Here is a 16,130-nt window from a genome sequence, read left to right as displayed (position 1 = left end):
CCCTCCTTCGCAGACATTCCCGCACTTACCTGCACCACCAGTCCACTAATACTGGAGGTGGACTCCTCCAGCCTCTGCGTCAAAGTGGAGATCGAACATGGCAAGTCTTCCAGTACATCGCAAAGATGCCTCTGTACCTCTATCATTCTCCTTTTCAAGGATGGCCCCCAGGGTTCAGCAACTGTGCCAAGCTGAGCAGAGCTTGGAGAGGAGCCACGCCAACCAACGCGGACTCTCCACCGTTGCCCCTGCCATCATTGTCTGCTTGTGCTCACTTGTGAGTGGTGAATCACCAGGTGAGAGCCTAACTACCTTTCTAATAGGACCCACCGAGGGTATCAGCGCTGGTGCATGGCTCACTAAGATGTGACGGTGCGCCCTCAGAGGCAGGGAGCTCCTCTGAGGAATCGTCCTCGTCCACTTCTTCAATCCGTGGAAGAGAACATACAACAATATTAATAATCATCGCAGAACTAATGGTGCGATGAGCATACTGAGGTGTTCAACAGGTCAATCATTGATAACATCAATCCATGCTGTGTGTGAGGGATGTTAAAGTTCTGTCACCAGATGTTTGCGGGGTGCCAGTCTTGGAATCCCCGACAGCCAGGCACTCCACCATACAACTTATCTCCACGGCCACCCCCTCCACCTCTGTGAGGGTCATGATTTGTGGAGGTCCTCTCCAGTCCTCAGCCTCTCTCATGCATTTTGCGCTCTCTTCTACAAGGGGCAAAAGTACAGATGTGGTCACCCAATGGATGCATTGCTTTGGGTCAGGATGACAATGAAGCAGATGCATCAGAGGGTGACTATCAGACAGATTGATCACATTGCATCAGGATTGGGGTGAGTGGGAGAGGTGGCTGCATAAATGGGGGGGGGGTGAAGAAGTGCACAGAAAGTGAAGGCAACTTGACACTGAGCTTGAAGTGGGTGTGAGGAGTGATGTGATGGGGTAGGCTTCGCAGGGCAATGTGAAGGGGGGGGGGGGTGGTAATATTCACCGCAGAATTCAGGTGAATCAGTAACTACTCACTTTTCCTGATCTGGTTAGGTCATTAAATTGCTTCCTGCATTGGAGCCACCAAGCTACCGACTGGGGCACCGTGCTCCTGCTGCTTACCTGGTCTGCCACCTCCAGCCACACCTTCTTTGTGGCAGAACCAGATTTCTTCCTCCTGTCCGGTGGGTATAGCGCCTCCCTCCTGTTTCTGACAGTGCCCAGTAGTGTCTCCAAGGCGGCATCTGAGAACCTGGGTACAGGCTTTGCTCGAGGACATTCCATACTCATATTTCGTCTTTTCTCCTTCAAAATGCATTGTTGGAGTGGCCCTTTAAATACTGGGCTTTAAATGCATCATGCGGGTGTGCGGTACGCCTGCTGCGCAGCTTGACGATGCAAAACCTGGAAGTTCAGTTAAGTGGCTTCAATTGAGTCATGATCACTTGGGAACACGCATGAAAATTTTTTCCGGGTTTCCCACCCGCTTATTGACCTTCTGCTGAGGTCCCGCCTCATTGTTAAAATTTAGGCCATAGAATCTTACAGCACAGAAGGAGGCCATTCAGCCAATTGTGTCTGTGCCGGCCCTGCAAATTTTTCATTTTTAAGTAGATGGATCACAGCAAAAAAAAGGCCCCAACCAATTTAGCAGTGGCCTGAACACCAGGGCACACTGGGCGCAAGCCTCTGCACTGCTAAATTGGTCATCTTTGCACTCATTTTAAGCCCATAAAACAGGTGCAGCAGTGTTAAATTTAGACCCCATTATGCCTGTAACAGATTTTCAAGGGAAAGACCAAGCCATTCAATTCAAATACAAGCATTCTGTGGGTTATGTTTGAATACATTTTACTGGGAACTCCATTTAAGATTAGGAGACAAATTTTGAAAGTATAGCCCCAATTTTCCAAGTCTGTGAATATTGGGAGTGTGCATTTCTGAGGCTGGTATGAAAGAACATAAGAAACAGCAGCAGGAGTAGGCCATACGGCCCCTCGAGCCTGCTCCCCCATTCAATAAGATCATGGCTGATCTTCAACGTCAACTCCACTTTCCCTCCCCCGATCCCCATATCCCTTGATTCAAAAATCTATTTTTCTCAGTCTTGAATATACTCAACAACTCAGCAGCCGCAGCCCTTTGGGATAGAGAATTCCAAAGATTCGCAACCCTCTGAGTGAAGAAATTCCTCCTCATCTCAATCTTAAATGGCCGAACCCTTATCCTGAGACTATGCCCTGAAAGGGAGAGTGCCTGGACAGATTTTCATTTAAATTCCCTGTGCAGGGAAAATGTGATGGAATTTGGGGTGTAACCTGGATCCAACAGGATTATGCCCTATTTAAAGTGAGAGCCAGAGGAAGATGCAGCCACCCTAGCAAGAGTTCAGCCATGCAAATGGTTGACAACATCTGTTCTAAATTTTGTCATTTCCAACCCATAACACCTAGACCAACAACTGAGGAAAGCTAATGCTGGATTCCTAAAGGTCGATTGTAGTGTTTCATTGTGGTAATATATTGAGTCATTACTTTTGAAGTGTTTTTTTGGAAATTTTAATTTTGCTATTTATTTTTGAGGATCCTTGCTTTATTTGGATATCTCATTCAAGATTAGGTTTTGTTTGGGGAATATCCCTCAAATATACCCGAAGGCTGCAGCATGGGTTAACCAATGGGGATTTTCCTCTTTACAACATATAAGTAGGAGGAAGGAAAGGGGCAGGAAAGCAGAGAAGCCAGGAGGCCAGGCTTCAGACCCTCCTGTAGATTCTTAGCTATCAGGCTGTATAGACTGCACAGATATTATTTGAATGCATCACTGGATTTATCCATAAAGGGGCTGTGATTCAACCCAGAAGCCCTGGAAGAGCTTTGCTCTATCCTAACGGGTGATCTGCAAACTTTCTCAAGTACCAAGGCAGCATTTACTATGGTTCAGAAAGTCGCTACTGTGCTTAATTTCTTAACAACTGGATCATCAGGATATAGCATTGGAAAGGAGAAACAAGGTGCACAAAGGATTGGGAGAGACAGATAGCACTAGAGTAAGAAATAGTACAGAATTAGGTGGGATCAGACTAAGAGAGAATACGAGAAGGTCTAACATAGGTTTAGAGTGCATGTGTGTAAACGCACACAGCATGGTAAATAAGGTTGGTGAGCTGCAGGCGCAAATAGCCACATGGGAATATGATGTCATGGCGATAACGGAGACCTGGCTCAAAAAAGGGCAGGATTAGGTACTAAATATTCCTGGATACAATGTGTTCAGGAAAGATAGGGAAGGAAAAAAAGCAGGGGGTTGGCAGTATTGATTAAGGAGAATATTGCAATGCTAGAGAGAAAGGATGTCCTTGACGGGTCAAGGACACAGTCTATTTGCTTAGAGTTAAGAAACAATTGAGGTGCCATTACACTACTGGGTGTATTCTACAGGCAACCAACTAGGGGGAAGGACAGAGGAGCAAATTTGCAGGGAAATTACAGAGGAGTGCAAGAACTATAGAGTAGTGATAATGGGGGACTTCAACTATCCTAAGATAGACTGGGATGGTAATAGTGTAAAGAGCAAAGAGGGGGAGGAATTTCTGAAGTGTGTTCAGGAGAACTTTCTTGATCTGTATTTTCCGGCCCAACGAGGAAGGAGGCATTGCTGGATCTAGTTCTGGGGAATGAAGTGGAGCAAGTGTCAGCGGGGGAACATTTAGGGAACAGTGATGATAGTATCATAAGGTTTAGATTAGTTATGGGAAAGGACAAGGAGCAACCTAGAGTAAAAATACTTAATTGGAGGAGGGCCAATTTCTCTGAGTTGAGAACGGATCTGGCCCGGGTAAATTGGAATCAAAGATTGGCAGCAAAACTGTAATAGAACAATGGGTGGCCTTTAAAGAGGAGATGGTTCGGGTACAGTCTAGGTACATTTCCATGAGGGGAAAAGGTAGAGCAACCAAAGCCAGAGCTCCCTGGATGACAAAAGAGATAGAGAGTAAGATGAAGCAGAAAAAGGGTGCGCATGATAGATGTCAGGTTAATAATACAAATGAGAACCAGGCTGAATATAGCAAGTACAGAGGAGAAGTGAAAAAGGAAATGAGGGGCAAAGAGAGAGTATGGCAGCTAACATAAAAGGGAATCCAAAAGTCTTCTATAGGCATATAAATAATAAACGGGAAGTAGGAGGAGGGTTGGGGCCAATTCGGGACCAAAAAGGAGATCTACGCATGGAGGCAGAGGGCATGGTTGAGGTATTAAATGAGTACTTTGCATCTGTCTTTATCAAGGAAGAAGATGCTGCCAAAGTCACAGTATAAGAAGACGTAGTAGAGATACTGGATGGGCTTAAAAATGATAAAGAGGAGGTACTAGAAAGGTTGGCTGTACTTAAAGTAGATAAGTCACCCGGTCTGGATGGGATGCATCCTAGATTGCTGAGGGAAGCAAGGGTGAAAATTGCAGAGGAGTTGCCCATAACTTTCCAATCCTCCTTAGATTGAGGGTGGTGCCAGAGGACTGGAGAATTGCAAATGTTGCACCCTTGTTCAAAAAAGGGTGTAAGGATAAACCCGGCAACTACAGGCCAGTTTAACCTCAATGGTGGGGAAGCTTTTAGAAACGATAATCCAGGACAAAATTAATAGTCACTTGGACAGTATGAAAGCCAGCATGGATTTGTTAAAGGCAAATCATGTTTAACTAATTTGATTGAGTTTTATTATGAGGTAACAGAGAGGGTTGATGAGGGCAATGCGGTTGATGTGTATATAGACTTTCAAAAAGCGTTTGATAAAGTGCCACATAACAGGCTTGTCAGCAAAATTGAAGCCCATGGAATAAAAGGGACAGTGGCAGCATGGATATGAAATTGGCCACGTGACAGGAAACAGAGAGTAGTGGTGAACGATTGTTTTTCGGACTGGAGGATAGTATTCAGTGGTGTTCCCCAGGGGTCAGTACCAGGACCACTACATTTTTTGATATATATTAATGACTTGGACTTGGTGCAATTGTACAGGGTGCAATTTCAAAATCTGCAGATGGCACAAAACTTGGAAGTGTAGTAAACAGTGAGGAGGATAGTAATGGACTTCAAGAGGACATAGACAGGCTGGTGGAATGGGCGGACACATGGCAGATGAAATTTAATGCAAAGAAGTGCGAAGTGATACATTTTGGCAGGAAGAATGAGGAGAGGCAATATAAACTAAATGGTATACAAATGTGCACAAATCTTTGAAAGCGGCAGGAAAGATTGAGAAAGCTGTTAAAAAGCATACAAGATCCTGGGCTTTATAAATAGAAGTATAGAGTACAAAAACGTGGAGGTTATGTTGAACCGTTATAAAACACTGGTTCAGCCACAACTGAAGTATTGTGTCCAATTCTGGGCACCGCACTTTAAGAAGGATGTGAAGGCCTTAGAGATGGTGCAGTAAAGATTTACTAGAATGGTTCCAGGGATGAGGGACTTCAGTTATGTGGATAGACTGGAGAAGCTGGGGTTGTTTTCCTTAGAGCAGAGAAGGTTAAGAAGAGATTTGATAGAAGTGTTCAAAGTCAGGAAGGGTTTAGATAAAGTAAGTAAAGAGAAACTGTTCCCATTGGCGGAAAGGTCGAGAACCAGAAGGCACAGATTTAAGATGATTGGCAAAAGAAACAAAGGCAATATGAAGAAAAACTTTTTTACGCAGCGAGTAGTTATGATTTGAAATACGCTTCCTGAAAGGGTAATGGAAGCAGATTTGATCATGGCTTTCAAAAAGGAATTGGATAAATACTTGAAGGGAAAAAATTTGCAGGGCTGCAGGGAAAGAGCAGGGGAATGGGACTAACTGGAATGCTCTTACAAAGATCGTTCCCCTCCAAGTCACACACCATCCCGACTTGGAAATATATCGCCGTTCCTTCATCGTCGCTGGGACAAGATCCTGGAACTCCCTTCCTAACAGCACTGTGAGAGAACCTTCACCACACGGACTGCAGCGGTTCAAAAAGGCGGCTCACCACCACCTTCTCAAGGGCAATTAGGGATGGCCAAAAATGTCGGCCTCGCCAGCGACGCCCACATCCCATGAACGAATTTTTAAAAAGATCCAGCGTGGGCTCGGTGGGCCAAATGGCCGCCTTCTGTGCTGTAACCATTCTATGATTTTATGATTCCAAGGGACAACCAACAACTTCTGCCAGGTCAGTCAATTTGCTGTCTAGTTAGGGCTCAGGGTAAAACCCTTAGGTTTGTGAACCTACTTTTAAGATAAATATTGGTTTGCAGTCTGGAATGTCCCAAATACACATTAATGGCAGCTTGCAGCCATAAAACTTACCTTGAAGGCATTTACCTTGGTGAACAGCACATCAGTGGCCTGCTTGATGCATCTGTGCACTGCAGATTGACTGATATGCTGTTATCCCTTGATGTAGCTTGGATATGGACACCTGCACCGCCACTGGCAAGGCCATCTCTGTTTTTGACATTGTCTGCAGGTCAGATGGTACAACTCAGTTACTATCTGCCTGGTGAAGCAAAGTCTGCAAAATTAGTTATCCTTGGATATTCCCAAATAGTTGTGGCTGGGTTAGCATACACAGCTGTAGTGGCTTGGGTTGGATATGGGCAGTCTGCCTCCAGTGCAAACAAAGCTGCCTCGCATTAGTCCTTTAATCCACTTCTTCTGCCTCCAAAAATCTCAAATAGAGAGCAACACTCAATCTGATACCCATTTTAAAGATTTGCAATGCAACAGTAAAAATTACAGCTTTATCTACCTGCTTCTAGAAAAGTCAGGTATGTGTCTTCCCTTTATCAGTCATTTTCTATGGGCAAGCTGAGAGTACTGTGCTCCAGCTGAAAAAAATTAGTAAATCTCACCATAAGGGAATTACTCTTCATTTGCACCTTTAATGCAGTTCTCAGACTGCACTAATCGGGTGATGATTCAGCAAAAGAGGTTACCCGCCCGATTTCGTGTTACACTCTACATCGGCAAGAACTATCCCAGCAACTGGAATATCTACCCCTATATGTTCTTGGCTATTCCTCGTTTAATTCAGGAAACACCAGGGAGTCCTTTCTCATTTCAAAAGCAGATGAATTGTTAATGAATATAATAAATTTAGCTACTCGAAAGGAGGAGGTTAGTCACCATCTATTAGGTTGAAATGAAGTTTCACAGATCTTGAGTTCTAAAGCTAATGGGCTTTTTTGTGAACCTCCATTTATCAAAATAAAAGTTGACAAGGCATGACATTTCATCATTTTAACTCTTAGTGAAGAATTTTTACAACAATCCAACAGCTTCATGGTCACTTTTCATAGAATCATACAGCACAGGAGGCCATTCTGCCCATCGTGCCTGTGCCGACTCTTTGACTATCCAATTAGTCCCACTCCCCTGCTCTTTCCCCATAGCCCTGCAATTTTGTCCCCTTCAAGTATTTATCCAATTCCCTTTTGAAAATCACTATTGAATCTGCTTCCATTACCCGTTCAGGCAGTGTAATCCATAGCATAATAACTCACTACATAAAAAAATTTCACCTCATCTCACCTCTGGCTCTTTTGCCAATTACCCTTTGTTAATGCCAGCTTTTTATTTCCAAATTTTTTTTAACCTAATTTAAATTCTGCCATGGTAGTATTTGAATTTACATTCTCTGGATTATTAGTCCAGGCCTCTGGATTGCTAGTACAGTAACATAACCATTACATTACTGTACCTGTTGTGTGCTGGCCCACATTTACTGCCCTGGCAGACTTCCTGCCCTCCTGTTTATGGCAGAAGCATTATCATTTGCATATTTTAATCTGGTCACTTCTGCCAGTAATTGAAAAAACCCAATGCCAAGTGAATTTACAGTCATCAGTTACCAGCCATTGATTGGAAAATCTACAGCACTGCTACATGGACAGAGGTTAGAATTCATTCTGTTGACCAACAGTTTTGCAAATTAGGATTATTCAATAACAGGACCAGACCATACATATATAAGCAGCTTTGATATCATATTTTGGAAATTATAGAAGTTTCAGGTAATATTTTTGCTGAGAAGGACAGCAAGCAACCACAAGAGAAGTGTCTACTCACATTTACAGACACAAAAGCACAGAAACACATCACCCATCCAAATTCAAGATTTTTTTTAAGTGACTGAATCCCTTCAGGCTCTTAAAGAATTTTTAATAATATTAGGATCTGTTTGTGACTAGGTTTTCAGCTTTGAATCCTCTCTTTGAGAATACTTTTACTTTATTATTTCCACTTCCACTCCTATTGCGTGAGAAGAATATCAGGATGGCTATTTATCTCTTTGATAGGGTTAATTTTACTTGTTTACAATCTTGTCTCGACTGCTGAATGTCTCCCAGCAGGCAGAAGTTCTAGTCTGAAATGTGAAATGCGTTGTGAGTGCTTCATTAGGAAAGTAATGATCACTCCATCAGATGACCTAAACTACCATCAATAAATAATGTGGAGATGCCGGTGATGGACTGGGGTTGACAATTGTAAACAATTTTACAACACCAAGTTATAGTCCAACAATTTTTATTTTAAAATTTCCACATCGTTCACCTGAGGAAGGAGGTAGCCTCCGAAAGCTTGTGAATTTAAAATAAAATTGCTGGACTATAACTTGGTGTTGTAAAATTGTTATCAATAAATAACATAACATTTCTGAGCAATTTCCAGGAGAAAATTAAAAAACAGAATTATCAGAACAGTACAATCCTACCTGACTGTTGGATGACAGCAGAAAAGAACAGAGCCAGTGTGATCCTCTGGGAGGAGAGGGTATACAGGGGTGTTGAGTGAAATTGTAAATTAGTCTAATTTCAACTAATCGTGCTGATGTTATGATAATCTTGGATGTTGAGCATAATGTTGATTTATAAGAAATAGAACCCAGCTAATGCTGTGTTAAAGTAATACATTGTAATCTCAGATATTAATTCTGATGTTAACATGCTGATAGGGTGAGATAAAATAGAGTGGGAGGAGACTCACCAGCATAGAACTGTTGGGCCTGTCCCTGTGCTGTAATTTCTATGTAATTTCATCAGTTAATCATGTTGTGCATAATAACAACAAATTATAAATAACACCCAGCAATGTTGTGTAATGGTATGTACTTGAACTGTCTTGTAACTTAGGTGAATAACATTTACCTCAGTGCATTGCACGCCATTACTGTTTAACATTACAGGGGGAAATTATAACTCCTGGGCAGTCAGACAGCCAAATGCGCCAGCAGGAGCCATTTTAATGGTTGGGCCTCATTTACATGGGTGTCCAGAGGTAGCTCACTGGATTCACGTCAGCACAATATCAGGCAGCCCAGATACTGCCCACATGGCAGCAAGGTACGATGTTGGGGGGGGAGTGTTACGGATAGTTTCTGGAAAGCGGATGGGAAGGTTTGAGGCAGCAGCAGCCCAAACTATTTTAGTGGGGTCTGGAGGAGCACTCCTGCTCCTCCTGGCTCCACAAAATTAATTTTTTTAACATACTTTGGAGAATCTCCACTTCTGGTCCGACAGCTTCTACTGAGCAGAGCGTCCAAGGCTGAAACTCAACCCAGTAAACCGTAAAAGTGGCCTTGGACTCCTATCTAGATCATTTGGTGAGTCACATTCAGGCATCTAGTCCTTCCCTCATTGTGGGACAGTGAATTTCCAGATGGTTCTTTAACGAGGAATTGGGTGAAATGGTTAATGAGTCATCTGGTGCCCTTTAATTAATATTCCTTACAATGTTTATTAGATTACTGGATCTCACTGTTCTTACATCAGCCAACCAAATATATTACACCCAGTAGAATTATCTGAACCTCACAGGGAAGCAATGCCTTCAGAGGCTTATATTCATCAGTGAAGCCATTTTTGAGTTGTGTCATTTTTTCAGGAGACCTTCAGCCGAACAGTAGGATAGGAATGGCATTGCCAATGGCAGTCAAGGTGACAGCTGCCTAGAACTTTTTGTCCTGGGCTCTTTTCAAAATGCCAGTGGGGACATCAGTCACTCTGCAGTGCATCACTGTATCAAGCAAGTGCCCAAGCAAACAATTTTATGCTTTCCTCGTGGGCAAGAGAGAGCAACAGGACAGGGCACTTTTTTTTTTCTAAGGCAGGTTTTTCCAAAGCCCAGGATGTTACTGATGTCCTGCATATAGATCTCCTTGTTTCATTCAACAGCAGTGCCCCATAAATGAACCACAAGGGATTACACTCAATCAATGTACAACTTGTGTGTGACCGTCAGACAGAATAATGTACATGAATCCCTGCTTCCCTGACAGCAGTCTTGATGCCTTTATTTTCAGAACTTTTATTGAAACAGCACCTTTCGTGTTCATAGAAGGTCCCAAAATGCTTCACAGCCAATGTATTGATATTGAAATATATTCACTGTTATGTAGGGAAATGCTGCAGCCAATTTTTCAATCAGCAAGGTCCCACAAACAGCAATGAGATAAATGACCAGTCAATTTTTTGGTCAGGAGACCAGGAATACTCCCTGCTCCTCTTTGAATAGTACCATGGGATATTTTACATCCACCTGAGCAAGTTAAACTTGGTTTAACATCTCATCTGAAAGATGGCACCTCTAACAATGCAGTACTCCTTTTCCAGAGCTAACTGGGTCGGTCCATTACCAATGTCTGACTTCCAGGTTCATTGAGAGACAAATCAGTTGAGGCCCGTAGATGATCGTGAAATGAGCGGAGTGATTGCTCCATGTGTCCGATCACATGTGCGAGAGGTACGAGCTATATCGGTGTTCTTGTGCCTTATTTGATTAAAATTGGCACGCTGCCACCGCTACTCGTGCTGTTCATTGGCAATTTGCCTAATGGGGGAAAGGGAAAATTGAATCAAGACAACATTTGGAGAAGTAATCAATATTACAACATATTTACCACTAACTGCAGTGCATTATCAATGGTTTTAATCTAATACTTGTTGTAATTACTGCTATTTTGCATACTCTCTGATTTCCTTTCCCCCTTTACTCCCTTCTTCCCTGAATTACATAGAATGTACAGCACAAAAACAGGCCATTCGGCCCAACAGGTCCATGCCAGTGTTTATGCTCCACGTGAGCCTCCTTCCTCCCTACTTCATCTAACCCCATCAACGTATCCTTCTATTCCTTTCTTCATGTGTTTATCTAGCTTTCCCTTAAATTCATCTATGCTAGTCGCCATCACTACTACTAAAGGTAGTTACACAGACTGGCAAAAGGTGGGAAGTGGTGTGTCACAAGGATCGACGCTGGGACCACTGTTGTTCACCATTTACATAAATGATTTGGACTCGGGAATCGGAAGTACAATTTCAAAATTTGCGGATGACACCAAATTGTGGGGTATAGTTAATACTGAGGAGGACAGCAATAAAATACTCCTTCCACATTCTAACTACTCTCTGGGTAAAGAAGTTTCTCCTGAATTCCCTGTTGGATTTACCAATGGCTATCTTATATTTATATTATATTTATGGCTCCTAGTTCTGGTCTCCCCCGCAAGTGGAAACGTCTTCTCTACGTCTACTTTATTAAACCCTCTAATAATCTTAAAGACCTCTATCAGGTCACCCCTCAGTCTTCTCTTTTCTAGAGAAAAGAGCCCCGGCCTATTCAATCTTTCCTGATAGGTATAACCTCTCAGTTCTGGTATCATCCTAGTAAATCTCTCCAGTGCTTCTATATCCTTTTTATAATAGGGAGACCAGAATGTTCAGAGTTCTCCAAATGTAGTCTAACCAAGGTTCTATACAAGTTTAAAATAACCTCTGCTTTTCAATTCTATTCCTCTGGAAATGAACCCCAGTGCTTGGTTTGCCTTTTTTATGGCCTTATTAACCTGCGTCACTACTTTTGGTGATTTGTGTATCTGTACTCCCAGATTCCTCTGTTCCTCTACCCCATTTAGACTTTTATTTTCCAAGGAGTTTGTGGCCTCCTTATTCTTCCTACCGAAACGTACCACCTCACGTTTTATATTTGAAATTCATTTGCCAATTACACGCCCATTCTGCAAATTTCTTAATGTCTTCCTGTATTGTGGCGCAGTCCTCCTCAGTGTTAGCTATAGCCCCCAATTTGGTTTCATCTGCAAATTTTGAAATTGTACTTCCGATTCCCAAGTCCAAGTTGTTTATGTAAACGGTGAACAACAGTGGTCCTAGCGTCGATCCTTGTGGAACACCACTTCCCACCTTTTGCCAGTCTGAGTAATTATCTTTAACCCCTACTTTCTGCTTTCTGTTTTGTAGCAGCTTGCTACCCATTCTGCTACTTGTCCCCTGACTCCATATGCTCTGACCATAATCATGAGTCTACTATGCGGTACCTTATCGAAGGCCTTTTGAAAATCCAAATATATTAGATAGTGAAGTTGCTGATTATTGCTGGAGTATGGCTTCGAGGCAAGCCTTGTCTCAATAGCCATTGGTAGATTATTTCAGAAGATAGGATGACATAAAATCTGGTCCAAGATGGTCTTATTTGGGATTTAAGGTTTTAGTGAGACTGAGTACGGAACAGTCACTAATCAGGTAGATCATTGAATGGCCTTTATTTGTTCCATAGCTTCTTCATTTTATGGGGGCTCCATACCTTTTTTTGGAATACCTCACATTTGTATCCTTCAGAGTCACAACCTCTTCGTGGATTTGTAAATGGACAATTCGGAGCACAAAAACACCTTCAGTCTATTATGGTGTACACCTCCTATCAACAAATGCCTAAAGTGCTGCATATCTGATTCAAACCGAAAAGATTTTTTAAATTTGTAAATCAAGAAAGTGTGACTATAAAAGGTGTGCAGTATTGCAAATGATAAATACTGTACCATAAAGTCTGAAAAACAGCCATATTTGACATTTATTAATACTAATCTCATGTTTCTGATCTAAGCCCTCCAGCAGTTAAGAAATGCCACACATTTCCAATTTCAGCTTTTACCAGGGAAAGTAATGATTGAACTATTAGGAACTAGCTTTGAGGCCTTATTTTATATCAGCAATGTTTGTATCATGGCAGTCGTTTGGATTTTTTCATATAGGGTGATTTGGAAATAACCCAACAGTTCATGAATTCATTATGCAAAGCTGCAAATCCAGCTATGTCAAAGAGCTCTTACACTTATGAAGTAACTACTTTAATCCACATCTCTGAGCAGTTTCACTTAAGATAGTGTTTTGGGAAACAGCAAATTTCACCAAGTGAATGTCGAGGCTTTGTAGTACCTGCAATATGAGCACTAACATGCTAGCACAAATTGTGAAATTTGTGATTGATATATACAAATAAGTAACAATAGTTTTCTTCCAAACAAGGCTTAAAAAGGTGCTTTTTTCTCTTCAAAGGTTGTTAATTGACTTTCGCTCCAGTGTAATTAGAAGCTTTTTTAAAATGACGAAGAGCAGCTTTCAATATGAATATCAGTTGTTGTATTTTTATATGTGTTAAATAGAAAGTTTTTCGTGAAGTACCCCTGCCATTCAACTGAAATGTTAGGAATCATCTTATTTTGTGAGATCAGACTCCAGTATAGTTTTACTATTGTTGAGTGTTAAAAATTGCGAATTGGTATGCACAAAAGCAGACATGAAAGGCTGGATTCATCTCCACAATCCCGCCTGAAAATCGGGAAGAATAGTCCCAGAGAATGAAGGAAAATCCAGGTGGTGAGGCCTACCATCGCCTCACTGCCCAAACCAGAATTTTCCTCCGCCCACTGCTGCAGAGACCACCATAGGCTGCTCGTTTCTGGCCTGCCGCATGCAAATGACGGCAAGGGGGCCAGGGCCCGGGTTCGTCAATGATTTCCCTTCTGTCCACCCTACCTACTGCCGATTCCTGGGGCTAACATGTGGAAGGTGGCAGTTGGCCCTGAGAGGGAGCCGCAAGGTCCCCCAATGGAGATAGGGGGCCTGTGGAAGACTCCTGTCCTTCCAACTTATGTCCACCACTTGCCTTAGCCATGGCCAAGTTTCAGTAGGAGCTTGGATATCATCTTTTGGTCATTTCTGCCCCTTTCAGGTCCCTCGTCAGCTCGTCCCATTCTGCATGGGTGTCCCTGCTACCGTGCCATCGGAATTCTCCTCTTTGCATCCAAGGTTCTCCTCTTGGCAGCGGGAATCTCATCAGGAGCCCACCGCACACAACAAATGACCACAGATCCAGGGAAATGAATCGGGATCGGGGCGAATTCAGCAGAGAACTTGGAAGTCCCGCCCTGCTGGAACCTTGCCCCAAAGAAATTAATCCTGGTTGAACTGTTCTAAATCCACAAAGTTTCATCCCCTTGTAGCTTTGCCAACATTAAGTCTGTTTTCCTATTTCAAATAATTTCCTACCTGCTTCAAAGAAAATAAGTGGATAATGGTCTATCTGGTGACTCTTTGCTTAATAAGTAATGTCTCTCCTAAGTCTTGTGTTGCTCTTGGGGGACTATTTTATCTTGGGATAAAATCTGTTCTCAGATCATGATTCCAGAGCCAATTCCAGAAACTCAAGCACAAGAGCCATACCAGCATGCCACTACACTGCATCTTGCAGATATTTTACAGGGATTTGATTACAGAAGAGCAGAAATCTTTCTCTGCATTTTGTATCATTATTCTCTATCAAGCATCAATTTTTGTTATGCAGTCATTTATAATTTGAAGTGGGTTTAATACAGTGATTGTAATGATACATAAAGGAATATCACTGTGCTGTTCAAAGAATAGTGGCTCGAGTGTGCAGTTTCTAAAGCAGGATTTTGAGAATATTATGTTTGGAGCACTACATTCTTAATTATATATGTAGTTCTTTAATTACAAATTGTGCTGCTTCCATAAACCAATCCAGGAGATAGAGAGTAGGGATTAAGGGTAGCTACTCAGACTGGCAAAAGGTGGGAAGTGGTGTTCCACAGGGATCGGTGCTGGGACCACTGTTCATAATTTACATTAACAATTTGGACTCGGGAATAGGAAGTACAATTTCAAAATTTGCGGACGACACCAAATTGGGGGATGTAGTTAATATAAAGGAAGAATGCATCAAAATGCAAGAGGACGTTAATAAATTTGCAGAATGGGCATGTAATTTCAATAGATAAGTGTGAGGTGGTGCCTTTTGGTTGGAAGAATAAGGAGGCCACATACTGCTTGGATAATAAGAGTCTAAATGGGGTAGAGGAGCAAAGGGATCTAGGGGTACAGATACACAATTCACTAAAAGTAGCAACACAGATTAATAAGGCCATAAAAAAGGCAAACCAAGCATTGGGGTTCATTTCTAGAGGGAAAGAATTGAAAAGCAGAGAAGTTATGTTAAACTTGTATAGAACCTCCATATCATAGAAAGGCTGTGGAGCATTGGAGCAGGTGCAAAAAAGATTCACAAGGATGATACCAAACCTGAGAGGATATACTTATCAGGAGAAATTGAACAGGGTGACAGGATAGAGGTCTTTAAGGTAATGAAAGGGTTTGATAGGATAGACGTAGAGAAAATGTTTCCACTTGTGGGGGATTCCAAAACTAGAAGTCATAAATCTAAGATAGTCACTAATAAATCCAACAGTGAATTCAAGAGAAACTTCTTTACCCAGAGAGTGGTAAGAAAGTGGAACACGCTACCACAAGGAGTAGTTGAGGCAAATAGAATAAATGCATTTAAGGGGAAGCTAGATAAGCAGATGAGGTAGAAAAGAATAGAAAGGCATGCTGATAGAGCTAGATAAAGTAGGGAGGGAGGAGGCTCTTGTGAAACATAAATGCTGGCATAGACCAGTTGGACCGAATGGCCTGTTTCTGTGCTGTAGACTCGATATAACTTGATGTAAGACATAGGGAACTGTCCGTTAGATTGTCACTTTTATTAGTGCCAAGAATAATAATAATAATGAACCTTACCAGAATGTTGGTATAAGCCTGGTAGAACCAAATCTGAAAATATATGAAAACTGAATTAACTTAGCCTCATATAGCTGCATGGAACATATGATATTCGTGTTACATTATGCCACCATTCAGTGCTATCAGTACTTCAGTTTAATTCAATGTAGCTGACTTCAGTACTTATGGTAACTAGGATGCCAGCAAAAAATAGTGGTCCGGTATTACAGAA

This window comes from Heptranchias perlo, chromosome 10 (genome assembly GCF_035084215.1).
Source record: "Heptranchias perlo isolate sHepPer1 chromosome 10, sHepPer1.hap1, whole genome shotgun sequence".
Classification (NCBI taxonomy): Eukaryota; Metazoa; Chordata; class Chondrichthyes; order Hexanchiformes; family Hexanchidae; genus Heptranchias; species Heptranchias perlo.
This window is presented reverse-complemented; position numbering follows the sequence as displayed.